Source organism: Marmota monax, unplaced genomic scaffold (assembly GCF_021218885.2).
Source record: "Marmota monax isolate L192 unplaced genomic scaffold, Marmota_monax_Labrador192_F-V1.1 WCK01_AAM20220418_F8-fsc00012, whole genome shotgun sequence".
Classification (NCBI taxonomy): Eukaryota; Metazoa; Chordata; class Mammalia; order Rodentia; family Sciuridae; genus Marmota; species Marmota monax.
Window position 1 is genome coordinate 33,398,824 of NW_026695227.1, and position 27,952 is coordinate 33,426,775.

Genomic DNA, 27,952 nt, shown 5'->3' on the forward strand with positions numbered 1-27,952 from the left:
TACAGATTGCCTGAGAGGCATGATACTCATCCCACCATGAGTGAGAGTGCTGGGACTTGCACAAAGACTTCAGAGACTGGAAGTAGGAAGGTTATACTTCTGTGGGCAGAAATGTAGGAGAAGAGTCAGAAGCAGATGGGCCAGCTAGGCCTGTTCAGATTTGGGGGACGGAGGAAGATGTGTAGAATCCACTGGGCCTGCAGAGTTCGATCTCTCTGCCTTGTCTGTTCCAGGCACAGCTTCAACACCTCAGTGCCATCAAATCAGAAGTACATATCTTGGCAGGGCCTGATTGGTGGAAAGCAGCAAGAAGGATCTAGGTTAAGGATTTCTCAATCTTGGCACCACTGATGTTTTGACCTCCTAGATGGACTGGACCATCCGGGTAGGTTGATGGGGAAGGCAAGATTTTCCAAAGCCATGTGATAATGTCACCTACCTTGGTCTGATACAGGGCCTCAGCTTCAGCCTTGCTCCTCTGGGTGATTCTCTTCTCCTGGGCCTTGACCTCAGTGATGATGCTGTCCTGGTCAGAAAATGGTTGTTGTCCATGGAGAGGACCACAGATGTGTTGTTGGTTTCTGGCTGCAGCTGGGACAGCTTCTGCTGAGCCAGGCTGACATGGCCACTCCCAAGCAGACCCACATCAGGAGGACAGGGAGCCACCAGCTCAGCAGAGGGTTGGTTGCTCAGGACTCGTGGAGGGATAGGCGTTGGAGACTTTCCCAGAAGGCAATGGCCATGTCTATCACAGAAAATGAAAGTTCAGGGCAGAAGTTCAAATTGCCCAGGGAGAGAACAGAACTACTGTTGAGATGGGCAGGTGGACACTCAAACTCCTGCTGGTGGGTTTCTTCTCATTTAGAAGTCTATGGACAGAGAAAATTAAATTTCTTAGACTTGCAGAGTTGGAGGGACACTGGAAATTATCCAATCCAAGGAGAGCAAAGAGGTGAAAGGGCTTCTCTGGCTCTGAAAAGTTCATGAATGAGTTCAGGGTATCTCAGAAACCCATCCCCCAATTATTTATATACTATTTTATCAAATTCTCAAAACAGTTTCTTCCCCAAATAAGTGATAAACCAGCATTTTAAAGACTTGAATACTGAAACTCAGTGAAGGTGGGTTAAGCTCCCACAAGCCCCAAACCAGTTGGAACAGAGTTAAACTAAAACCAGGTGTCCTGGACCCTAGGCCAGGTCACTGTCATCTGCCCTGCCCTGCCCAGCCCAGGAAACTGAGTAGCATGCACTTCTCCTGGAAATCCTCTACTAGCTACTCCAGGGCCCTCACCCTGTCCTGCCTGTTCTCCTCCTGAGCAGCCTATCAGGGTGGCCTTGAGGTTGCTGATGTAGTTCTCCAAGAAAAGAGTCAAGGTGGTGGTTGTTGGTGTTGGAACGGAGTCCTGCTCCTGCGGGAGGCACCACTTGGTCTCTGGGGCCTCCTTCTGCTGCTCCTGGAAGGGCACCTGCAGCCCAAGAAGAAGAGAGCATCCAGAGAGCTATCTGGTGCCAACCACAGTCATGACAGTTCATGATGTCCCCAGAAATAAAGTCCCATCAGCCTCCCTGCCCCTCCAGCAGGTCTGCATTTTAATGCAACAATAGTTTGATGCTAATCCGATGTGAAGAGATGTTGGTGTAATACAGGTGGGTAGAGACTTAGTTTGCAAATAAGGAAACTGAAGCCAAGATAATCAAGGTCACACAAGGTAGTAACGAAACAACATGAAAACAGAGGTTTCCTGACACATAGGCTCACTATATCATCCATTCATCTATCATCAAATAACAGGGGATTCCAGCATCCTACAGCAGAGCAGACCCCAGGAAGATGTTTCCAGTCCTGGGAACACTGCATTAAGGGAGGAAATAGAGAAGACCATAGAGAAATAGCTCTCAGGTTGACCTTTCCTGAGAACAGGGTCTCAGATGCCCCTCTGCCAAACCCTGGTCTCTGAGCCCTGCTTTTAGACTTCACCACTAACTAAAGATATCTCAAATTTCATTTGCTACAAAACGTTCATGCACCCAAGTTTGAGGGCAAACATATAACCAGGTCAAATAAATATTAATCAACTGAGCCTGAGGGATCTTAGAGGAAGATTCCAAGTCAAGTTGGGGGAGGAGCCAGAGGCTGAGAATGAGCAGAGGCTGAGGAATAAAGAGCAAGAAGAGGGGCTGGAGTTGTGGCTCAGAGGTAGAGTGTTCGCCTACCATGCATGAGGCACTGGGTTCGATCAGCACCACATTAAAAAAAATAATAATAAAGATATTGCATCTACCTATAACTAAAAAGTGTTTAAAAAAAATGATCAAGAAGAGCTTGATCAACTCTTCTTGATCTTTTTTTTTTTAAATACTCTCCAACTCTGCAAGTCTAAGAAAGGAGGATGCATGTGGGCAGGGAGAAGGAGAGCCAATCCAGGTGGGGCAGAGGACCAGACCATTGGCCACAGAGGCTACCAGCCTTTCCTCTTCCAAGCTCAGGTAAGGAAAATGAATCCAGGATTTCCAAGTCCCTCCCTCAGCTCGTGGGAGAGACTTCACCTAGGAAGCCCAGGTTCCTCACCAGTAGTCCTTAGAATACTAATGGTTTATTCTCATGGCCATGGACAGGGGCCTGTATGAGAAAAGTTGTTTGTCACATATGGTGCGAATGTCAGTCACCTTGTTACATGCCCCCACTTCCTTCTGCAGCAAAGACCAGCCTCAATGACTCCACTCCTGATCACAAACCCCAGGTGCTCTTCAGGAAGTGAGTCTTTTAGGGGCAGTCACCCATGATAAATGTCCCTTCCCTTCCTTCTCTTCTGATTGAAACTATCAGTCCCCCACAGGCTCCCCAGTGTCCTTCCCTTACTATATCATCACCTCCCCTTGATCCACCCCTCATTCCTGGAGGCTCAGCACCTCTCCACTTCCGGTGAGCTAACTGGGGGAGGGCCAGTTCCTCCCTCGGAATGAACTCAGTGTCCTCAGACTACTAGACAAGGAAGAGAAAGAGAAGCAAAACACACAAAGCGTAAATTCACACTGACACAGACAGACAGACAGACAGACACACCCTCTCATCATACTTCCCTGTCCGATCTGTTCCTTAGGAAACCTTAAGTCACCTCTGGACACTGTCCTCCTGGCCACCTTCAAAACCCTCATCCTACCCCATTCATTAGGGCTCAGATTCTTGCCCAAAGCTTCTCATAATCTAAGAAATCAAGTCATGGCAGCAGAATCCAAATAAGGGGCATGACTGAGAGGAAACTAGATCCCATCCCCACTGGCCACCAGCTGAATCTTCTTTCTGGACCCTAGCCTCCTCCTCCACAATCTACAGCTGCAGACTTGAGCAGGGAGTTCATCCTAGATCTATTAAAGCCTCAGGGCTCAAAGGGGTTGTGGATGTGACAGAAGGGGACACCAGTGGGAGATGTCTCATGGCCATTGCCATCTCACCCCTCCAAACCCATCTCTTGAAGAAAGGACTCTGCTTCTTAGAAGTGGAACTCCTGGCCCAGTGCCTTCTGGGTCACTGTCCAGGCTGGCATCCCTGATGCTGAGGGTAGTCAGGCTTGGAAAAGGGATGGGGACTCACGACACATAAAGCTGCTCTCTGTTCACATGTGCAGCTGATACTGACTCCAAAATCCAAACAGTGCCTTGGGTTCCAAGTGTGGTTTTGAAACCCAAGAGCAAATGAGCAAATGAGATGTCCCATACTGTCTTTCTGTCCCCAGTTATGGCTTTTCAGATGCTTGCTATTGAACTACAGAACAACTAATTAGTTTCCACTTTCGACAGCTGCCCATGACCCGCCCTTTCTAAATGCACTAAGTCAGTTTGCATTTTAAATATGAAGAACAAACTCCAAAGAGATTGGAGTGGATGTTTGAGGCTTTAGTGAGGGCCCACCCCAAAACCTTCTTTGGCAGTGGCAAATCCCACTGCTCACCCTCACCCTGCAGGCTATAAGAGCCCCGCTGTCTCCTCCACTGCCTCTCAGGAGAGAACCAGAGTGTGCTGCTGCCCAGGCACAGCCAGCCCTGAATTAGCCCAGCTGGGCCTTTCCCTGGGGTGAGAGTGCTGGAGAGACACAGGCCCTGTGCCTCCCCCCAGGGCCATGGCTATGCCTCCCAAGCTGGCACAAGATCAGGGCCCCTCTGCTCTGGGGAAGCCTCACCCTCTCTGGGGAATTGGGAGTCAGAGAAACAATCACTCCTGCCTCAGGACAGCCCTAGCTTATCAGGGAAACAGGACACTTAGATGTGGGAGCTCAGGGCTAAGGACAGGGCCTGCCAGCACATGGCACAGCCACTCACACGGGGCTGGGCTGGGCACAGTGAGTGCAGCTGGCAAAGAGCCCTGCTGTGCAGGATGGTCCAAGGAGAACTTGGGGATGTGGCTGTGGCAGACAAGGGAGGGTCAGAGGAGGGGCAAGGATTAAGCTCTCGTTCCCTGGGGAGACTGCCCTGGCCTGTGGTCTGCAGTTGGAGGGAGCATTGCTCCCAAGGAACTTTAAGACTAGGAGAGCTCTGAGCAGTCTTGTTGAGGAGGGCCAGCTTCATGGCATCTAAAGCTCAGGAAAGATCTTGGGGCAGGTAGCTGCGGCTGTGAGCTGGGCTCAGCTCCAAAGGAGAGGGCCCTGAGGAGTGAGTCAGCCTCTTTCAAGCACCCAGACCCAGCCACCCAGCAGGCCAGCAGAGCAGGGCACGGAGAGCACCCTGGACAGAGCGGGAAGCCTGAGTTCTAGCTCCAGATCCCTCCAGGGTGCTTTTAGCCACTCATAAAATGCAGCCGCTCATACTCTGCTTTGCCTACTGAGTGTTAATTTGGAGGGTCAGGGGAGTCAAATATGTTAAAGGGCTTTATCAACTAGATAGTAGATGCTGTGTTAACTGAGGGATTGTAACCGCAACAAAGTCCAGTCATGGAATGCTGGCCAGGTGGCAGGGTCTACAATTAACAATTATAGATCTCCTCCCATTCAAACCTCATAGCAACCCTACAGGGAAGGGTTTGTAGCTCCATTTTACAGATGAGGAAAACTAAGGCTCAGGAGTTAAATAATGTCTCCAAGAACCCACAGTCAATGAGTGCCAGAGCCAGGCCTCCAATTCAGTTTTGCCCAATCTGGAGCCCATGCTAGGGAGCAAGATGTGCAGCACTTGATCTCCGGAAAAGACTCGCTGTGTGGGCTCCCACAAGGCAACCTGTTTGTGCCCCTGCCCAGCCTCAGCCTGTGGGACTCTGGCTACTGAAAAACTGATGTGGAAATGGACCCCACACTCGCATAGCGTGGTCCTCCAAGACCACTTTGTGTTGTTTCCCCATGAAAGGGGATGGTTTGAGGGAGCACCCCACTCCTGCCTTGATCAGGATCCAGGATCTGAAGGGTGATGATGGGACAGGAGAGGGCCACAGTGTGCAGCCATGGACCACAGTGACACTAAACAGTTCACAACTGGTGATGTCACTGCATCCTTGGCTCTAAGGAGGCTCCAGTGAAGGCTTGTCCTCCCTCCCCTCATCCCTCACCCACTCCTCAGCCACCACTTCCGAGGCATATTCTCTGTGCTGGGCACTGTGCTGGCCTCCTCTGGCTGGCTGGCCTGCCATCCTGTGAATCACGAGGGTCTTGTGACTTAAAACTCTTTCTCTCTTTCCCTTCCACCCTAAATCAACACATCATTCAAGATCCATAAAAGGACGCAATCCCACCATGAGGCTTATATGACCAGCCAGGCCCTTGAACACTCCTGTCCTCTGGCTCCTGGGTCATCCATTGCCCCTATTGTGCCCATAAGTCAGATGAAAACATCTCATTTCCCTTTAACCAATGTGGAAGCCCTGGGAGGGCAGGACCCATACCTGGCACATAGGTTCCACCCCTAGAATTCAGCCAGCTTTATGCAAAAAAAAAAAAAAAAAAGTCACAGCTCAATGACTGATATGCCAACACTTAATAGTAACTGACATCTGTGGAGTGCCTTTAATTTTTAAAGCCCTTTCACTTTATTTAACCTGACAGGCAAATGGGCAAACGTGCCACACGTAGACACACACCCTCTTGTGACTCATAGACAAAATCATTTCATACAACCTGTGACCCCAAGTGAAAATGACAAATGAATTAAGCATGAACTAGGTTTGAAGACTGATGCAGTTAGAAGGTTGATTCTGTCCCCATCTATTATTGGCTCTTTTCTGCCAAGAGACAAATTAGAAAATTAGAGCAGGGAGTCAGGGTCAGGCATGAGAGCTCCTCTAGCACACTGTTCAGGAAATCCAGACAGAGGTGTCTGGCTCTCACTTCCCCCTAAGACTTCATTCCTTCCCAGAGGTACGACATTGATGGATATCTGTTCAGTCCTCCTTCCAAACAGTCGCTCATCCACTCAGCAACCATTTGTCAAGCACCAACAGACATAATGGGGGACCAGTACGTTCTGGAGGAGACCTCAGTGCTGTCAGAGGAAGCAACTGGCATATACACAACTCTTGACAGACAACTGGATCAGAACCATGGGCATGAAAGGAAGAAAGGATATGGAGGCAATCGTAAATGGAGCATTGAGGGATGAGGAGGAGTGGACCCAGTGGACAGGCAATCCAAGAAAGGCAAATTTTCTCCACCTGATTATGCCTTAAAGCATCCTCTGCCTTCAACAGGTTGCTCTCTGAGGACAGCTTCTTTCTCTCCTCTTCCATCCTCTGCCCCACAAACACTGCAAGGTGGCATTTAATAACATTCATCAAAAAAAAAAAAAACCCCACAGTGAAAAATGCAACAATTTGTTAAAAAAAGAAATAGAGACCTTGCAGAGGAAGACAGTGAGGGCAAGTTTCAAACCAAGCTGAGGGCAGAGCTGGGAGAAGAGGGGCTGAGATCCCATGGCGGACCATGTGCTAGAGGCCCAGCACCCACACGGAAGCAAGTAGCCCAACTCTGCCCTGGGCCTGTGGCCTGGAGCCTGGGAAATGAGGAAGCAGGGTTGCAGACAGCTAAGCAGGTGGATTCTGGGGTGGACCTGGCCATCTGTTGGGGAGAGGCAGAGGTGTCAGCTCAGAATTTGGCATAAGAGAACTGGCTGCTGCTGCTGGTGGTGGTCTGAATGATCCTGGTGGAAGAAGCAGAGGTGCTATTGGCTCTGGAGCTCTGGACCACAGGGACATGTCTGCTAGCAGACTGGATGCTCTGGCCCCCAGCTACCCTGACCACACTCTGGCCACCATGGCTGGAGATGCTGGTGCCACTGCCTTTGCTATTGTAACCAGCAACTTCAGAACTAATGGTGCCAATGTTGTGAGCTACAGCTGCAAGGAGGTAGCCAGTTCCCTCTGTGCCCCCATGAGGTATTGGAAGGTGTGAGGAGAGAGAGATGGGATGGGAGCAGTATGGAGCAAGTGTTCAGGGCTGAGAGGGGCCCTGGGAAGGCAGCTTGACCTTCAGAAGTGTTAGAAGATGAGGTGGCTACCATAGCTGGTGAGCAGGTGAGCTCAGCTGTGACAGAATCCAACATACAGAACATCAGTGAGTGCATTTTTCTTTTCCTCCAGTTCCAAGAAGTGGAAAGGCAGGAAACTTGGCAATGCCTTTATTTTATTGGGCATCTCTAAGGGCCAGCTCACCCTTCTGCCCAGCATCAGTTAAGATTATCTAGCAGGTTGTTTTTCTAGGGCAAGAGAAGGGAAAGGGAAGTGTGCTGGACCTCTGGATCACCTGTGTATATGGCGGAGGAGCACAGGTCCCTATCTGTCTGTCCCTTCCCAGGATTTCCCAAACACTGAGGATGGAGAAGAGCAGCCCTCTGGAAAGTAACTTTGAGGAAGTGGCCTCAAAAGTCCCTCAAAACTCTGGGGACTCAGGATCTGAGGCAAGTAGTAATAAGTGGTGAGGTCCAAGAAGCCTTCTGTCAATGTCTGAATCAAAAATTCACTTCTTCCCAAATATATGACCTTCACAGCTGGGCATCTGAGAGGCAGAAGTGAACATGGCAGGACCCCTGAGCCCAGTGCCCTCACCCTTAAGTAAGGGAGACAGAAAGATAGACTTTTAAAGTACCATGAGGCTATGATGTGATGAGGTAAAGAGCAGGGCACTGTGGATTCCAGGAGAGACTGAGCAGGGAAGGGTGGGGCTTGGCAGGAGGAAAAGTTTTTAGAGGAAGAAACATTTGGTCCATTTTTGAAGTAAGGGTAGGAGTTTGAGAGATTGCTAATGAGGATGAGAAAGGACATTCCAGTTGCCACAGTGTGAGTACTGAAAAGGTGTTTGATGACTGATGAGCAACTCCAGACAGCTGAGCATCAGGAGAATGGCCAGATCTCCTAGGCCATCCAGGGTGTCACCCAGAGACCTGGGTTCATCTCAAGTAGAGGATAAGGTATGCTCTGAAACTTCATATATTTGCATGAATGGAGGGCAAGGAAGTAATAGGACCAGGGCCTTACCTCCCCTTTACTGTCACTCTAACTTTGCCAGAACTATCAGAAAGCAAGCTTGATATTGGAAGGAGCATTCTGTGGAGTATGGCCAATCCCAGAAACACAGAGCACACCCCACAGCCATCTGTGGAGTATGGCCAATCCCAGAAACACAGAGCACACCCCACAGCCAAGGCTCAGCCTCCACTGCTCCTTTGCTGAGGGACACCTGCTTCCTGGTGCCACCTCCACCTGCAGCCTCTGGACCATTCTGTGGAGCTCCACCATGTTCTTCTTGGTGCTCCTCCAGGGTCATTATGCCTACCAGCTGTGGTCTCCAGTTCCCCCTAGATGGGAGGGAAAAAGAAGAAACTATCCTGGAAAGTCACAGGGAGCTCAAAAGGAAAATAGAAGATCTGACCCTGGGGGACAAGCTTTGACATGTTCAAAAGAGTTTCCCATCAAGAAGATGCTTGGAAGGAAAACCCTTTGGATCAACTTCAAGTGGTTCTTGCAAAACATAAACAGGAAAGCCTGCTGCTCACCCTGCTGGGTTTGCTCTGCTTATCAACTTGCCCAGTGGATGATAAGAAGGAAGAGGAGGATGGTAGCAGTGGTGATCAGGGGCTTCACTTTGGGCCAGGGAAATCAGTGGGGTGAAAGCCAGCCCACACTCTCCTTGCCAGGATGTGGCTGACATTGCTGCACCTGCCCACAGGGGCACTTTTTCCAATTAGTTCAAAGGTATTCTGTGGGCTAGCTCTGGCCCTGCTGGTATTCATGATGATGATGGAAATAACAGCTATATATTTAAAGCTCTTACTGTTCACCTGAATGCTTGATCCCATTATTTATCACCTGAAGTCCTCCCAGCTCCTTGTCTGTGGCCCACAGAGACCAGATGATCTGCACCCACATCAACCATCCTACCAGCCCCAGCAGCAGACTGTCCTTGTGGTCCTGGAGGCAGTGAATGTAGAACTCAAGGAAAGGCTGCATGTCCTTGGCACTGGCCTTGGAGGTGGCCATCTGCTGCTGCAGGAGGCACCAGTGGGTCTCCAGCACCTTCTCCTGCTGTTCCAGGGACCCCATCTGTGGTCCACCTTGAAGAAGAGGTAGTGGCCTGCCCAAACCCTGCTCATGAGCCAACCTGCCACCAGAACCCCAGCCTCCAAGTACCCAGTCCCAGGGGCACCAGGAGCACAGCCCCTCCCCACAATGGTGCTCACCTTGTCAAAAGGAAGCAAAACTGTCATTGTGGATCTTGACCTCTCACCTCCACAAACTGATGGTCAATCCCCATATTCTAGGGTTTCAGGAAGCTCTAGTTGATGGTCACCTTCTGATTGTTGAGGATAAGTCCTCCTAAAGATCCAAACAATATACACAGTTTGAAAGAATCTAAACAGCATTATGCTGAGTGAAGGAAGTCAATCTCAAAAAGTTGCCTATTTCACTTAGGTGAAATTCTCAAAAAAGACAAAACTGCCCATCCAAGAATAGAGGAGATCTTTCCATCTTCTAAGGTCTTCTTCAATTTCTTTCTTCAGTATTCTCTAGTTTTCACTGTAGAGATCTTTCACCTCCTTGGTTAGATTTATTCCCAAGTTTTTTGTTGGGTTGGTTGGTTAGTTTTTAGGTTATTGTGAACAGAATGGTTTTCCTGCTTTCTTTCTCAGAAAATTCATTATTTGGACTATATGAAAGCTATTGACTTTTATGTTGATTTTTTTTTGTACCAGGGATTGAACTCAGGGGTACTTGACCATGGAGCCACATCCTCAGCCCTATTTTGTATTTTATTTAGAGATAGAGTCTCACTGAGTTAGTTGCTTAGCCCCTTGCCATTGCTGAGGCTGGCTTTGAACTCAGGATCCTCCTGTCTCAGCCTCCAGAGCTGCTGGAATTACAGGAGTGCACCACCACACCCAGCTTAGGTTGATCTTATATCCTGCTACTTCAGTAAATTTTTTTAAAAGCTCTCTGACTCTTTGATGGAGTTTTTTGAGTCTTCTACATACAGGATCATGTCATCGGCAACAAAGATTATTTGACTTCTTCTTTTCTTTTTTGTATCCCTTTAATTTTTTTTCTTGCCTGGTGGCTGTGACTAGAGTTTCAAGAACTATACTGAGTAGGAGGGGTGAGAGTGAACATTCTTGTCTTGTTCCTAATTTTAGAGAAAAAACTTTCAGTTTTTCTCCATTTAGTATGATGTTGACTTTGGGTTTGTTTCACCATACACAAATCAATAAATAAATAAAATGATATTGAGATAAGTTCCTTCTACCTGCAGTTTCTTCAGTGTTTTTAACATGAATGGGTGATAACTTTTGTCAAAGGGTTTTTTCTGCATCTTTTGGGATGATCATGTGACTCTTGTCCTTAATTCTATTTATAAAGTGAATTACATTTATTGACTTGTGAGTGTTGAAGCAAACTTGCATCCCTGAAATGAAATCCACTTGATGGTGACATACAATCTTCTTAATGTGTTCTTGAATGTGGTTTGCTAATATTTTATTAAGGACTTTTACATCTGTATTCTTCAGCATTGACTTGTAGTTTTCTTTCCTTGTCGTGTCTTTGTCTGGTCTGGTGTCGGGATGATTATAAGGTCCTTGCTTAGCATCTGGATGGCCATCTTAAGTGACAACCCCCATTTTAAGGGAAAAGTTTCGCTTTCCCACCCAAGGGCATTTCTGAGAAAGGCTCACCACTCCCTCATACCAACCCAACCCTTAACCACCCACATTAGGACCCGCCTGGCTCTGATTACTGGGCCTCCCCCATAAAAGTCCCAGAACCCAAGCCTGTGTTGGCTGTCTCTCCTGTAGAGAGATGGCCTTTATTTGTCAGAGCTGTATATATGGCAGATCTCTGCCTGGATGTATCTCTTCCTGGTCTCATCTTTCATTTCTCACTTACCCGTCTTGTTCCTCGCTTTCTCTTTAATGATATTGACTTCACAGAATCAATTTGGGAGTGTTCCCTCCTTTTCTATTTCATGGAATAACTCCAGGATGCCAATCTTGGCATCAGTTCTTCAGAGATCTGATCAAATGCAGCTGAGAATCCATCTGGTCCTGTTCTTTGTTGTAAAGCTTTTAATTGCTGCTTCGATTTTATTGCTTGATATTGGTCTTTTTTGGTTTTCTATATCTTCTTGGCTCAATTTGGTTAGGTCATAAGTATCTAGAAATTTGTCAATATCTTCTGGATTTTCCAATTTATTGAAGTATTTTTCAACATAGTTCCTAATGATTCTCTGGATTTCAGAGATGTCTGTGGTGAATGATCTACACAAACAAATATGTTTGATATTTTCCTAATAAGAAAGTTTTTAAAAAGCCACTTCCTCAAAGCTAATTATGACACTTTTCTTCCTCATTATAAATAAGCAGTTTTTGTACTAAATCACATTTTTCTTTTTAAGACACTCGGGTGAAAATATCTTTGCATATATAGATCAAATGTGTAAATTTGATGGTTTGGAGCTTGAGCCAAAACTAAGATTTAATAGAGATTAATATAAAACTCTACACTGTATTTTTTATTTATTCTAATTAGTTTTATATGACAATAGAATGTATTTATGCATTTTGATATATCATACATAGATGGGATATAATTTCCATTTTTCTGAGTGTATATGTTGTAGAATCATATTGGTCATGCAGTCACATATATACATAAAGCGATAATGTCTATTTTGTCCTACTATCCTTCCTATCCCCACATTCCCTTCTCTCCCCTCCCTTCACTTCCCTCTACCTAATCTAAGGTAACACTATTCTTCTCTAGTGCCCTCCCCACCTTATTGTGAGTTAGCATCCACATATTAGAGAAAACATTCAGCCTTTGGTTTTTTGGGATTGACTTATTTTGCTTAGCATGATATTCTCCACTCCATCCATTTACTGGAAAATGCCATATTTCATTCTTCTTTAAAGCTAAGTAATATTATATATATATATATATATATATATATATATATATATATATATATATATATATATATATATATATATTATTAATCCATTCATCTATTAAAGGACATCTAGGTTGGTTCCATAGTTTAGCTATTGTGAATTGAGCTGCTATAAACATTGATGTGGCTGGATTACTATAGTATGCTGATTTTAAATTCTTTAGGTATAAACCAAGGAGTGGGATAACTGGTCAAATAGTGGTTCCATTCTAAGTTTTCTGAGGAATCTCCATACCGTTTTCCATAGTGGTTGCACCAATTTGCAGTCCCACCAACAATGTATGAGTGTATCTTTTTCCCCACGTCCTTGCCAACATTTGCTGTTGCCTGTATTCTTGATGATTGCCATTCTGACTGGAGTAAGATGAAATTTTAGTGTAGTTTTGATTTGCGTTTCTCTAATTGCTAGAGATGTTGAACACGTTTTCATATATTTGTTAATCAATTGTGTGGGGATATGGCACTGATGGGAACTTTCTGGACTTCACAGGTCCAGAAGACTGGAAGGGGCTTCTTTTTTGTGTGGACAGGAGAGTACATCTTGGAAAGGCTGACTCTGCTGCAGTTCTTCACTATTGTTAAGTACTGACAGATTAGGAAGACACACCTGACCTTCCAGCGACCTTGCTTCTCCTGAAACACTTTCTTGTGTTCTGTAAACCTATGACTCCTTCCAAAGTAGACATCTCTGTGGGGTGCTTTTGAGTTAGACTATTCTGGGGCAAGACTATGTCAAGAATTCTGCTTGGAAGACCCCTTTCCTCAACCTACATGTTCCTATGCCAACAACTTGGCAAATAATACTATCACAAAGCCCCCCAACCTGAATACACAGGCAGGCTTTGCACAAGCAGTCACTTGGTAAGAGTCACCATCCTTCAACCCCAATGGCTTGCCTGTATGGTGTTTTTGACTACCACAATGGAATGAAATTAGAAATCAATGATTTTAAAAAAAACTACTGTAAATGGAGACTAAATAATACACTATTGAATGATGAATGGATAGTAGAAGAAATCAAGGATGAAATTTTAAAAATTCTTAGAGATAAATGAGAACACTGATACATCATATCAAAATCTCTGGGACACTATGAAGGCAGTACTAAGAGGAAAGTTTATTGCATTGAGTGTATTCATTAAAAGAATAAAAAGTCTACAAATAAATGACCTAACACTACATCTCAAAGCTCTAGAAAAAGAAGAATAAATCAACACCAAAAGCAGTAGAAGACAGGAAATAATTAAAATCAGAGCTGAAACCAATGAAATTGAAACAATTGAAAAAACTGACAAAACACAAAGTTGGTTATTTGAAAAAATAAATAAAATAAATAAACCCCATGCTGATGAAAAAGAAAACTCAAATTACTAAAATACAAGATGAATAAGGAAATGTCACAGCGGACATGTCTGAAATATAGAGAATAATTAGAAACTATTTTGAAAATTTATAACCAATAAAATAGAAAATATCGAAGATATCGACAAATTTCTAGAGACATATGACCTACTCAGACTGAATGAGGAGATCATACACAATTTAAACAGAACAATTTCAAGTAATGAAATAGAAAATGCCATCAAAAGCCTCCCAACCAAGAAAAGCTCAGGACCAGATGGATTCTTAGCCAAGTTCTACAAGACTTTCAAAGAAGAATTAACACCAATATTCTTCAAAGTATTCCATGAAATAGAAAAGGATGGAACCCTTCCAAACTCATTCTACGAGGCGAATATAACCCTGATACCAAAACCAGACAATGACTCATCAAGGAAACTTCAGACTAATATCCCTGATGAACATAGATGCAAAAATTCTCAATAAAATTCTGGCAACTTGCATACAAAAACGTATTTAAAATATAGTGCACCATGATCTAGTGGGGTTCATCCCAGGGATGCTGGGTTGGTTCAACACATGGAAATCAATAAATGTAATTCATCATATTAATAGGCTTAAAAACAAGAATCATATAATTATTTCAATAGATGCAGAAAAAGAGTAGACTTTTTATAGCATGTTAAGTCTGTTTGCAAGTTTGCTAAAAATCCTTTATATATAAATCAATTTGTTAGGGCTTCAGTTGGGTTGGGGTGAGTTTGCTAAGAAAGTGTTCCTTCAAATTCTGCAGTTCCAACTCTATCCTTCTTTCTGTCAAAAACTCTCCTACCAAAAAAAGAAAGCTATTCCACTGCACTAGCTCAATTTGAGAGGAGGAGGTAGCAAAGAGCTTTAATGATCACCTGTCAGGCTTTAGTTTAGTAAAATACTTGGTAGAACATTTATGTCCCACTTTCAGAAAGAAGGAAAAATACCATAGTTTAATTCCCAATATGCACTTTTGTTTTTGTTTTTATAATTTTTAAGAATAATTTTCTGTACTGGAAAAAATGATGGTTTCCATGTATATTAATATGGAAATATGTTATTTGGTAAATTTCTTTCATGCTCCCTGTAAATTCTATGAGGGCAAAAACTATATGTGCTTTTATCTCGATCCTTGGGCCTGGTGCAGTGTCTGGAGAATTATAGGCACTCAGTCTAGTTGCTGAATGACTAAATGAATAATAGTAATAGCACAGTAGATTAGGCACCAAAAAAAATCAAGTTGAGGGTTGGTGGTGCAAGTCAGAGGTAGAGCACTTGCCTAGTATGTGTGTAAGGCTCTGGATTCAGTTCCCAGCACCACAAAAATAGCAGAAAGCGGTATATTTTGTGAGATGTTACTCTTTAATGTATATGCACATGTACGTATCTCTGTATGTGAATACACATGAATGAATGTAGGAAAACATCATGGGGTGATAGAATAATAGGAAAAATCTTTTTACTTTGCTAAATTTTATTCATTTTTGCTTTAAGTACTTGCTGCTTTTATAATCCAGGGAAATATTTTTAAAAAGAGAGAGAGAGAAGTAGAAGATAATAAAGGACACAGAATGGAAAAATAAAGAAGCTGTTGGTATTAGAAGATGAGTTGTTTAACTCTGAAGAGATAGCTGGGAGGATTTCAAGTGTCAATTTGGGAAGGAATTTGTCACCCCTCTGGCCATTCCACCAGTAAAATACTTATTCTACCTATCTTAGCTGCCTTCAAAGATAAAGAGCTTTCTCTGTTCTGTTTTGTTGTTGTTGTTGTTGTGTTTGTTTTGGTACCCAAAATTGAACCCAGGGGCACTTAACCATTGGGCCACACTTTTTATATTTTGAGTTGCTTAGGACCTCGCTTAGTTGCTGAGACTGGCTTTGAACTCTTGAGCCTCCTACCTCATCCTCCTGAGCCAGTGGGATTAGAGGCATGTGTTACCATGCTCTGCTCCCAGTTCTGTCTTTAAATGGAGAATGGATTTGAGAAATTCTGCAAGGCTGAGAAAGCTCAGGATTACCAGTCTCACACAGACTGTATTCCATCCTCCCCAACCCCTAGCCTGGCCTCAGACACAATGCCCTCACCCTGGAAGTTTCTGTGATACTACTCCACTGGCGTGTAGGTGTCCAGAACATGGTATATGATGCTGATCCAGGAGTTCTGGGAATTGGCCCTTTTCCAGACTCTTTCTTCCTAGGCCTGTCCCAGGCTTCCTCTCCAACATGTTGTTCTTGATTGATCCTTCTCAAAGTTCCAAGTAGTTTCCAGTCTTTTACAACCTTCCTTGTTAGCCCCTTTCACCACCCCTCCCCACAACGGTTCACAAAAATGTCAACAGTTCACCTCTGTCCCGCCTTGAAGTGTGACCTATCCCATCTTTCTCTGAGGTCAGCAGGAATAGAGTCTTCCTCTCCTTATAAAATCTCTATTTATTCTTTTAATTGATCACCAAAATGTCACTGGTTTCCCCATCCCTTCTGCAGGGCCCTAAGATAACACCCAGGACTGAGGTCTTGACATATGGAGCAAATGGATAAAGAGACAAGTAACTGTCCCCAAACCCTCTTGCTCTCATCTCATGAAAGTTGGGTTGAGGCAGGACAGTTGAACCCTTTCTTTTGAGTTAGGCAGCACATGGAGCAGAGCTCCAAGCAGGTTTTCCTGGGGTTGGTGATGTTTCTTGCAATATCTCTAAAGGAGTAATGAGTGTTGAAATCTAGAACTGCCTGCCCATATTCCCAAAGTACCAAATCTGTGCCAAAGATAAGTGGCAAAGGTAAAAAAGGAACTGCTTCTTGCTTGTAAGCCTTGAAAAGATGAGCAAGGCCTTATTGGATGCTGATGTGTAGAAACTCTAAAATGTCTCCTTCTCCACATCTTGAGATCTTGACTTTTATATCAGATGGGGTGAGATAAGGTCCATTGCAGGCTTGGGAATAGGAAGGTCAGGCTCCTTAGACATCAGACAGATGTACAGAAGCCCTCTCATTAGTCTAGCCCTAATATGACTTCTGGGGATAATCCATGATCTAAAGTGACTTACAAACCAATAGTTTACCATGTTCAAAGGCATGCAGATGGGATTGGATATGGGGATAAGGAAAGAAACACAAACTTTAAATGTCATCACTCTGAAGCTCTTGATTTCCTGGGTTTCTCTTTGTGGCTGCTCCATTAACCCTGGGTTGGGTTTAGCTTTCTGAGAACAGCTGGGAAGTTTGGGTAGAAAGGCAGTCAAGCATCTTCCCCATTTCTAATTTTACATCCATCAGGAGTGAGCTACTCTAACAGTTCCACCCTCTCTCTTACCTGATGAGTGAGCATGCAGAGCTATGCTTCTGTATCCATTAGGGTCTGGCTGTCCATAGCAAGCTTAGGTTTTGCTATCCTATCTACCATGAGGTATCTGATCCCATAGAGAAGTCCTTGGTGGCCCTGTGCTTCCTCAGCCATGTGGGAAATCTGGCCAAATCTTGAAGTCCTGTAACAGGAAACCCATTGTCCAAAGGTGTGTGACTTATCACATTCTCTAATATTAGTTGGCCATAAAGACAATATGACTCTTCATTTGTTCATTCTTTGGTCCCAAAACCTGTGTAGGGAAAAGAGAGTGTTAGGTTCCTTCAGTTCCTAGGAGATGAGTTGCAGATGGAGAATTTGTTTTGGGTGCTGAAGTGAAGAGGAGCAAAGGAGTTGAAATCCCAGTGGAATCCATTCTCTTTGTACAGAAACCTCTACTTCCAATATTGGATTATGGAGCCTATCCAACAGCTAGAAGATGGATGAAATGACCTCCCTGGGAGGGGGAAGGACCTCACTTCAACAACATCAATACTCTCAGCTGGACGTGTCACAAGAACCCAACCTAGTGGATACAGGAGAAGCCAAGGTTATTGGGTATCTTTTATTCCCATTACCAAACTTCTGGAAGAGCACCCTCATGCCTGATTTCCCTCCACTTTTGGTTCTTGGTCTGCTCTATATTCCTTGAGTAAAAGGCAAACAACAGAATGTGAAATTCAACACAATTTATTGAGAAGAGGAAGTACAACACAATCATCACCAGAGGATCCTTGGCTCAAGGTACTAAGGGGATAGAGTTGAGTCAGGATGTGATGACTAGACATGGAGAGGGCTCCCTGAGAACCCACAGTCTGAAGATGTTGACCTTCTAGCTCAAGCTCTGACCCCACTGCCCTGTCCTTCTCAGGTGGTGCTGACATGCACCACTGACATACACTCACTGCTGCAGCAGCCACTGACCTCAGACCACCAACTCCTCATGAGAGAGGAAAGTGGTGGAGGGGGAGTAGACCAGGCTTGATGGCCCGGACAGGCTCAGGTGTTGCTCAGGCTTCAATTGTTGCTGTGCCAAGTCAGGGAATCTTCCAGAGACAGTATCATCCCAAACTATAACTAGATCTCTCTGGCCTAGAAGAGGACTTGGAGGTGGAGATAGAGATGGAGATGGAGATAGAGATGGAGATGGAGATGGAGATTGAAAATCCCCTTCTCCAGGGGACTTGAGGGAAAGTATGGTTGAGTCATATGTACCTATTGACCCCAGGCAAAGTGTGGGAAGTGATTTGCAGGCTGGGAGGGCAGCAGGCGGGGATGGAGACTTGGAGAATTGCTGGCTGGAGCTGGATGGCCAGAAGAATGGAACACTGGTGCTGCCCCAACTGCCCATTCCACTCTGCCCCATGGAACTGCTGTCTCCACAGCCAGTCCACTCCACTGCTACCACTCTGGTAGACCCTGCTGTTGCTCCTTCCCCCACTGCCACAGGCACTGCTGACCCCTCCACAGCTGCTATCCCTGGAACCACTGCTGCAGCAGCCACTGATCTCACTGAAGCCTCCATGGACATTTCCAGAGCTGCTGCTTGTGCTGATGATGTTGTTGACCACCATTAAGGGAGAACAGACTCTCAATTCAGGAGAAAGGCCTGGGAAGCTGGAGGCCCAGCTATTTCAGACCCACCCCTGCTTAGCTGTGTGACTTTGAAGAAAATGTTTGGCTTCTCTCAGTCCTCTATTTGCAAACAATAGTGAATGTGGCTGGCTCTCTGGTCCCTTTTTCCATGAACAGGAACCAGAAGTACCCACAGAAATCTCTTGTTCTCCAACCTAGGGGACACCCTACAACCACAAGGTTTGAACTGCTAGCTTACACAAGGAGCAGAGTGTATGGTCATGGCCAAGACCCTGTGGGTGAATCAGGCCATCTTTCCTAAAGATCAGTGCATGAGAATGTTTCCAAATGCCCGTTTTACAACCCAGGAAGGATATTTTTGAATGTGGTACTTACAAATGCTTACAGTATTCTGACACTCTCCAGTCATCCTGAAAAGGGAGAAGAAATGATTTATTTGAGCAGAAAGTCAATAGCCAAACAACTTGGGACTCATATCCTTGGGAGCCCTCTTCCCATGTGTCCCACTAAGGATCAAGCTCCTAGGAAAGGAAAGATTATTCCCAGTATGTTTCCATGACCTTATCTCCCCAGAAAAGAGGGCTGAACCTTGCAGTATCCCCAACAACCATGTTCTATCTTTTCATCTTCCCACTCTCTTTCCCTTAGCCCCAAAGATTTATTCCCAGCAAACTACCAACCCTCACTTGATTAGTTTCACCACTTGATTAGTCCTCATCTCTCACCCCTGCTAAGATCATTTTCAATTTTCCTCTTCCCAGAAGTCTTCCCCATGGAGCCCTAGTGAGACGATGGGGAAGGGCAGTGTAGAACTGACAGTTGTTCAGAGCAGAGAAAATATGAGAGGGGCCATCACCCAATGCATGATAAATTTGATAATGTCCCACCCATAGTACCCCTGTTCAAGAGCTGGTTCTTATTCATGGAGCAGATCTGTCACATATCTGAGCAGACATGGATGTGCTTGTGCACCTTGCCACTGTGTGCTTCTGGTATCAACTACTCCCTCCTCATTCATCTCTTAGTACACTTAACTCATCTTTACTCTCACTCCTTCCCATAGAGACTTCCCATAGAGACTCATAAGAAATCTTTTTTTCCTCATACTTTGGTCCTACTTCCTCCAACAGACTGGGAGCTTCCTGAAGACAGAGACTCTGAATATAGGCAGAGGGTCAGCAGAAATATCCCTGTATCCCCAACCCAACCCTCACAGTTGATATCCGCTAAGATTTACCTGCCAATGTATGTTATATGTCAAGAATCTATATGTATCAACCTCTCCCCCATGTAGACTCAGCTTCAGGGATGGGGTCTCAGAACTATCCATACTGAACTGTCCAATATGACAGCCATTAATCACATGAAGCTGCTTAAACTAATTAAAATTAAATGTAAAATTCAGTTCCTTAGTTGTGCTGGCCACATTTGAAATCTCCAAGTGGATAGCACAGGTACAGAATATTTTTATATTCTAGAAAGTACCAGTGGACAGCCCTGGTCTATAACCTTTGTCATAATCCCAGAGCACTTTCCCTCACACTTTGCACACAGTGAAGATCAATTTCTATTGATCTTCAATTCTATTGATCTTCAATCAATTTCTATTGATTCTTTCTGCTCAAAAGTATGCACTTCAATATTGATGTCCATGATACATTGGAGAATTAGATGATAATGACTGATGAAATAGAATGAGACTTCCATTCTTCACTCTTGTTCAGGAGACTCCTTGCCCATTGTCTGAATTGTTCTCACCTAATCTTCTCCCCTTTCCTTTCACTAAAGGTTATTCTAAAGTACTATCTGGAGAATACTCACCTGCACTCCTCACCCTCCAGCAGCTTGCAGAAGGTGGCAATCTCCATGTCCAGGGCCAGCTTGACATTCATCAGCTCCTGGTAGTCATGCTGCAGCTGGACCAGGTCATCCTTGGCCTTCTGTAGGAAGCCTGCAAGTCTTGGAGCTTGGCATTAGCATCCTTGAGGGCCAATTCCCCATGCTCCTCAGCTTCTGCAATGAATGCCTTTGGCATTCTGGGGCAAGAGGAGGTAGAAGATGAATTAGCATAGTGACCAGGAAACAAATACCTGATTGTTTGCTTTCCCTCATCCAGCATTCCTCCTTCCCCTGCCTTAGAAATCCCAAGAATCTTGCTTTGAAAACAAGTCAGTTTTACAATTGGTTAATTCATTCTTGGCCCATTGAAATCAACTCATGACTCATGGAGAAACAGAACACTGATTTGCTTTCCTAGGCTGGCAAAGGTAGTAATGGTCTGATTAGTTACTGACTTTTTTTTTTTTTTTTGCAGGACTGTTAAAACCTCCCTTGCTTAATCACTTTATTCCGAATACAAAGATGCCATCGAGGTTATGTAAGGAATATTATAAGTAGCTCCACAGAAGGCAGAGCCTGCTGAGAACTTAGTATTTAAAGACAATATTGCAGTGGAAGATTTGCTGAGCAAACGAAAATGGGCAACCATTTCTCCTTAGGGGGCACTACAAGAAGCCCAGCCTCCAGGAGGAACATCTGGGAGAAGAAAGGCTCCCAGAGACTATGCCATAAGATACCATGAGAGTGTGTGGCAAAGGAGTCCAGATGGTACTTCCTTTTCTCCCCAGAGCTCCAAAGACCTCCAGGATCACATCTTTGAGCCTGGACCCCCACCCCCACCCCTTGCTTCTTGATGTCCTCAATGTCTGCCTGCAACCTCTGGATCATCCTGTTGAGCTCCATGATCTCGCTCTTGGTGCCCTTTAGGGAGAGCTGTGCTCTGCAGCTCCCAAGCTGACAGAGGAGAAAGTGATAATGTAAGCCTTACAACATCTTGTCATACTCTTGATGACAGTCATAGGGACCTAAAACCAGAGTTTGGGAATGGGTGAGGGTTCCCACCTTGGTCTGGTTTAGTCTGCGGCCAACACAGACAGGAACGGTTCGGTCACGCAGGAAAATCCTCAGTGAGTTTAAATTAAAGACACAGACACACAGTTACCTTTAAACCAACTCCAGGATGGCTTCTCGAACCCTCAGCCTCAAGCTCCCCAGGGGGGCAGCGAGGTTTTACTGAAGAGGCTATCGAGAGAGAGCGAGCACTCTAGAGAGAGGGCTTTTATTGGGGAACAAAGAATTCTGGAGAAAATCCCATCCAATGAAGGTCAACGGGGGCAGTGTTGCAAGGTCAGGTGTGATGATTGGATCTTTGGGGCAGTGGTGAGACACGCCTCCACATGGACAAGCCCTCAAACCCAAGAAGGGTGGGGAAAGCTCTGCCACGTTAAAAGTGACTGAGTGCCTCACACCCAGCCAGGGAGGAAACTCAGTCACGTGCAAGGATGGTCTGCCACAGTCTGGTACAGGGCCTCAGCCTCAGCCTTGTACCTCTGGAAAATCTTGTACTGGGTGCAGACCTCAACAATGAGGCTGTCCAGGTCCAATTTGCAGTTCTTGTCCATGGAGAGGACCACCGACATGTCGCTGACATGGCTCTGCATCTGGGACAGCTCCTGCAGGGAACATGAATGATTACTGACCCCAGAGGATGCTGGGAATCCTCTACCAACAGAGATACCCCAAAGATGGAGATAGGGGGTAGGACAGCTAGAAAAATAAGCTTATATTTCAGGTCAGACTATAGTAAAGGATGCCAGACAACAAGTCTAAAACAAAAAGACAATGTGTAAATATAGTCAGGTTGTCAGCCTGAAAGCATCAGCTAGCAAGCCTTGATGGATGGGTCTGCGTGGGATCACAGTAAGGAGGGGAGTTATGAAGAATCTGGCTGTGATACTGGACCAGAGCCAGAGAGAAGGTGTAGAGTAAAATGGGCTGAGATGGAGAGAGGCCATGGACCACGACCATGGGCAGGTCCGTGCAGGCGGGGACAGCTAAGTTAACATTTCCTGCTTGAAACAGAGCTGAGTTCTGAGCCCTGTTGCAGGTTTTGGTAGTGTGTCCTGCCCCTGGGCCATCCCCCAGAGTTTTGACAGGGAAGATGACAACAGGCTGTCTCTGGAGCTTAGCAAACAAAGGAATCACCGTTTCACAGACAGTCCTCAGGAAGTTGACTTCCTCTGTCAGGCAGCCCACGTTAGCCCCTTCTGGCTCATGTAAGCTGCATCCATGTCCTGAAAGAAAGAGTCGGAAACCTGAGGACTGACCCGGTCCCCTCCCACCCTCCGCGCTTTCCAAGCCCTCGTCTCTCTTCCTCGTTCCAAGTATGACTTCTCAGCTTCCCTTTTAAAAGAAAGAAAATCAAAGTAGTTTTTTTCCTTTCAATTGCTTTGACCAGTCAAACCTAATGTTGTAACAAAATACAAACTATATTAGCCAATTAGAGTAACCATCTAGTTTTAGGATAGAAAAATCATATTTACCTAGCATGTGTGTGATTTTGGTTATATAGTGTGCCAAAAACCCAGTCTCCTGAATAAAAATGGATATTTTAACTACTTCATCTTTATAATGACTAGCTTAATTAAGCTATAGTTGATTGTGGTTATTAATATCCCCTAGGGTACACATGCAGGCTAAAATCTTGATTGATGCTTCACATAAAACATGCACTTTTAGTTCACATTACTAACCAGCTCATTAGTCACAGTGGATATGAAATTGTCCTCCCCACCAGCAATGTACTCAGAGCAGCTTCCTTAATCAAATATTTCTATAAATGTAATGAAAAATGTAATCCCTGCCCACAACAGAGGGGAAGCAGGAAGCCTGGATCTGGTCCTCCCACTTGCCTACCTTCTTTTTTTATTTATTTATTTTAATTAGGTATCTAAGACAGCAGAATGCATTTTTGAATGTCATTTGGACAGTGACGTTTCAGAAGTGAAAAAAAGAAATAAGTGTCTCACACACTCATGCAGAATCTCCTCCTCCAGCGACAGAACCTGCTTCACGCACATGCAACCTGTGCAGTTACACAAGACCTGGGGTTCAGAAGCTCCTCACGCTGGCTTTAATGCCCTGCTGGCGCCATCTTGAAATTCTTAATCATTTTTTTTTCTTTTTTTTTTAGAGAGAGAGAGAATTTTTTAATATTTATTTTTTAGTTTTCAGCGGACACAACATCTTTGTTTGTATGTGGTGCTGAGGATCGAACCCGGGCCGCACGCATGCCAGGCGAGCGCACTACCGCTTGAGCCACATCCCCAGCCCAACTCTTAATCATTTTTTAACAAGGATCCTACACTATCATTTTTCACTGAGTCCTGAAACTCCTGCCTGAAGACCTCTCAGAGTGCAAGGTGTTGCCTCACCCTCTCCAACTCCAGGGATAAGGTGAGGAGTGGGTAGTTAGGGAAGACATCGAGGAGCCCGGTCACTTGCCTGGGTTTGTTGATCAACTTCACAGAGCCACAGTATATACACAGGGAACCCATAGAGATGTCTGCTCCCCACCAGGTGTTTCTGCCTCTGTTTGCTCTGTTTCTATTTTCCTTAATTAGGTAGCTTCTTGTAGGAATTTGGGCTAAGAATAAATCCATGTCTTCGGAATACCTCAGGGCCGTGGACTCTTGCCTGTTAAGGACTAAAATTTCCCACCATGAGGATGGATTTTGGGAAGACTAAAGAACAGGAACCATTATAGGAGCAAAGAGGTTTCTGAGAAATTTAGATGTGAGTGCCTCTGGATCCCCAGATCCCAGCATAGAACCTGCAAACAATGAGTGGCCACAAACTTGTGTGGTATAGTTGGAATGGAGCCTTCCCAGAACAGCTGTACTCATCCCTGTGGGTCCTGACCCCTGGGGCTGTAGGGAGCTCTCCCCCTTGAGAGGCCCAGTTGACCTCCCACAGACTTCAGGATGTGAAACTCACAGACCAGAGGGCGTGAACTACAATTTGGAACATGCAGGAGGCGACTGACACTGCAGAATCGGGATAGGATACATTGAAATTGGATAGGACACATTGAAAGAGTGCTTTACAGAAGGCAGCCCGAGACCATCCGTGTAGAATTCCCAGGAACAAGGGAGCACTCAGACCCCTGGGCCTGTCCCACACCTACTGATTCAGATGATCAAGAACTAGGACACAAGACAAAGAACTAGGACATTTTGGGCAAACTTCCAAGGTGATTCCTATGTACAGTAAAGTGTACTAAAATGCCCTATATTTTGGGAAGACTTTTTTGTCCATCTGAGCTGGTATAGAAGGGGACCTGCTGGAGAATGAAAAATATATAATAATCAGGCACATAGGAGTGTCAGTCCCCACCCTGTCACCCCGTTTTGCTTGGTCATGCTTCACTGGATATACCCATCCAAAAGCATTGACTGAAGGTGCAGTCAGGAACAGCTGAAATGCCAAATTAGGAGCACACCCCCCTGCTAAACCCAAAAAGGAGAAACTCCGCCACTGGGGCCCTTACTTCTTTTTAAAGTCTTCCACCAGATGCTGCATGTTCTTCAGGTCTCCCTCCAGGCTCCCCTCTCCCCCAGAAACAAATCCAACTGCTTGCGCAGGAAGCTGATGTAGGATTCAAAGAAAGGTGCCAGGTTGTGGGGGCCCAAGCCAGAGATTATGCTCTGCTGCTGGAGCAATTCCCACTTGCTCTCCAGGACCTTGTTTTGGTGTTCCAGGACCCTCACCTGCACCAGAGGAAAAGGCAAAGAGCCCCTTGAGTTGAACAAGTGGGGCCACCACTCCAAATGGTAGAAATGGGGGGCCTAGGAATGCGGCTCAGTGGTAGAATGCTTGCCTTCTATGCATGAGGCCCTGGATTCAATCCCCAGCAACGCCAAAAGAAAAAAACCAAAGGGTGGAAATGTGGAGAATGGACCCAGTTTTTTTGTTTGGTTGGTTGGTTTTGTTTCGTTTCGTTTGTTTTTTGCTTGTTTTGTTTTTAGTACTAAGGATTGAACCAGGGGTGCTTTACCACTGAGCCACATCCTCAGCCCTTTTTATTTTTTATTTTGAGACAGGGTCTCACTAAGTTGCTTAGGACCTCATTAAATTGCTGAGGCTGTTCTCAAACTTGAGATTCTCCCATCTCATCCTCCTGAGTGGACCCAGTTCTTAAATCCACAATTGCCTTTGTGCTTTGGAATTTGGGAAGGATGAGGATTAGAAATGGGAGAGCTAGAATTTGTTGAGCACTTACACTGTGCCTGCTATTTTCACATGTCTCATTAACCCTCACAACCACCTATAAATGAGATGTTATAATCCCCGTTCTGTGGATAGGGAAACTGAAGCTCAAAGAGCTTAAGTTGCCAAAAAAAAAAAAAAAAACTGGATACTAAGAGCCAAACCCAGAACTGCCCTGGGTCTACTGGGATCCTTCAAAACACAGCTAAAGATCAACATGAATAAACGTACTCTAATTGTCTATAGTTGTAAGCTTCTTTGACCACTAGAGAGAAAATGTGGTTGATGAAGTCTCACTTTTCCTTAGAAGTTTCACACAGCTGTCCTTCTCTGGAGAGTTGAGCACAGTATGATATGGAAAGCAGACCAATTGACAATACTCCTCACCGAAAGGCAGCCCCAAAATTCATATCCATGCAAATTTCATTATCAGTTGGTTGGGAATATTAAGCAATTGCTTTTCAAAAGGAATTGAAAGTAAACTGTCCTGATTTGGTAGCTCAAATCTCATTCTTCAAAAAACTAAGAGCATGTTAGGAGCCTATCCTCATTCGTGCTCAACTTATTCCTACAGGGAATTAGGACCAGGAATTCTTTCCCCTATTTCACATCTAGAAAAACAGCCAAAAGAGCAAAAGAGGCCTGCTCCCTGTCCTGGAAGGAGCAAGGCCAAGGTACCTGGCTCTTGGCCTTGCTCCAAGTCTGGCAGGTCCCTGGCATCTTCCCACACCGACCCCCAAGGCAACCCAAATCCTCCACTCTGGGCTTTGCCTCACCTGGTCAATGAAGGAGACAAACTTGTTGTTGAGAGTCTTGATCTGCTCACGCTCCTGGGCCTTCCCTTCCCCAATTTGGGGGTCAGTCTCCACACTGAGGGGCTGCAGGAAGCTCTGGTTAACAGTTACTTCCTGGATTCCTCCAGAGAAGCTTCCAGGGCCAAAGCCACCAAGACCCAAAACCTCCAGCTGCCCCAAAATTACCAGCTCCCCCAAACTCACCTCCCATTGCTCTGCCACCACCAAATCTCTCCATATCCACCCCCAAAGCTACCTCTATAGCCACCACCCAAGCCACTGGCACAGATGCTATATCCTCCACCAAAGCCACCAGCCCTTGAGCCCCCAGCTGCCACACTGAAGGAGATACTCTTTTGCCACCTAGGTTGTAGAGGCTGCGACTGCCAAAGCCACCTGCTGCGCCCCGGAACCCAGAGGCCCCACCACCGGCTCCCCTGGAGCGAGCCACACCGCTCATCCTGCTGCTGCCGGACACCACGGCCGAGTGGCCTGAGAAGCCCTGGCTCCCACTGCTAAAGGATTCTTGCCGGCTTGTCTGCTTATGGTGAGGAGCTTAGACATGAGCTAGAGATCACTTATCAAGAGCTAAGGTGTGAACACAGAAGCTGAGCACAGGGGACACTGGCTTTTATACTCCGAGCCATTTGGCCTGTCAGAAGGAAAAGCAAGAGCTTAGCTGAGAGTCGTCCTGGGTTTGGTTTGCCTTGCAGGAAACAAGCTACTTCTTAGTTCCCAACACACCTCAGATATAATCCCCGGACTAAAATGGCTTTGCTTTCTTAGCTTAATCACCCAAACTTGCCTCTGTTGACAAAAGATGGAGACCTTTGTCCGCCCTTCCTGGGATTTCTTCAGGGAATCCAAGCAGCCCCAAATCCAGCAGGATTAACTGGCTTTGACCCCAGGAGTTAGGGGCCACAAGGATAAGGACCAAGGAGCTGAGTCCTCCTCTAGATGGGCTGGTCCCTCCTTGTGATGCCAGAAGGCCCACAAGCTCTGGTAATAGCTGAGCTGTTTTTGCCTTTGGGCATTCTCTCCTGTGGCATGTTACCTGTGCCAACTCTTCAGAGAGGGCCTTAAGTGAGGCAGAGGGTGAGAGGCACACTGACCCCATGGGCTCCACTCTGTCACTACTCAACCAAGGGCATCCATCTAAGCAGGCCTGGAGTTGGAGCTTAGAGCTGCTTCTTACAAGAAAGAAACTAAAGAGGAGCCAACATGTCCAGCCCCTGGGGAATGGGAGGCTTATGACATGGAGTAAACTAGCGTGAGGCATAGAAAGAGGAGGTGGCATGTGCAGGGAAGACCAAGTCCTGCGTGTGATTTT

The 27,952-nt window shown here is 45.5% G+C and overlaps 1 pseudogene; it reads right to left on the bottom strand.

Moving 5' to 3' along the window:
* Nucleotides 1–69: 69 nt before the first annotated feature.
* LOC124087388 (keratin, type II cytoskeletal 2 oral-like) lies at nucleotides 70–27,739 on the bottom strand (annotated as a pseudogene).
* Nucleotides 27,740–27,952: the final 213 nt, after the last annotated feature.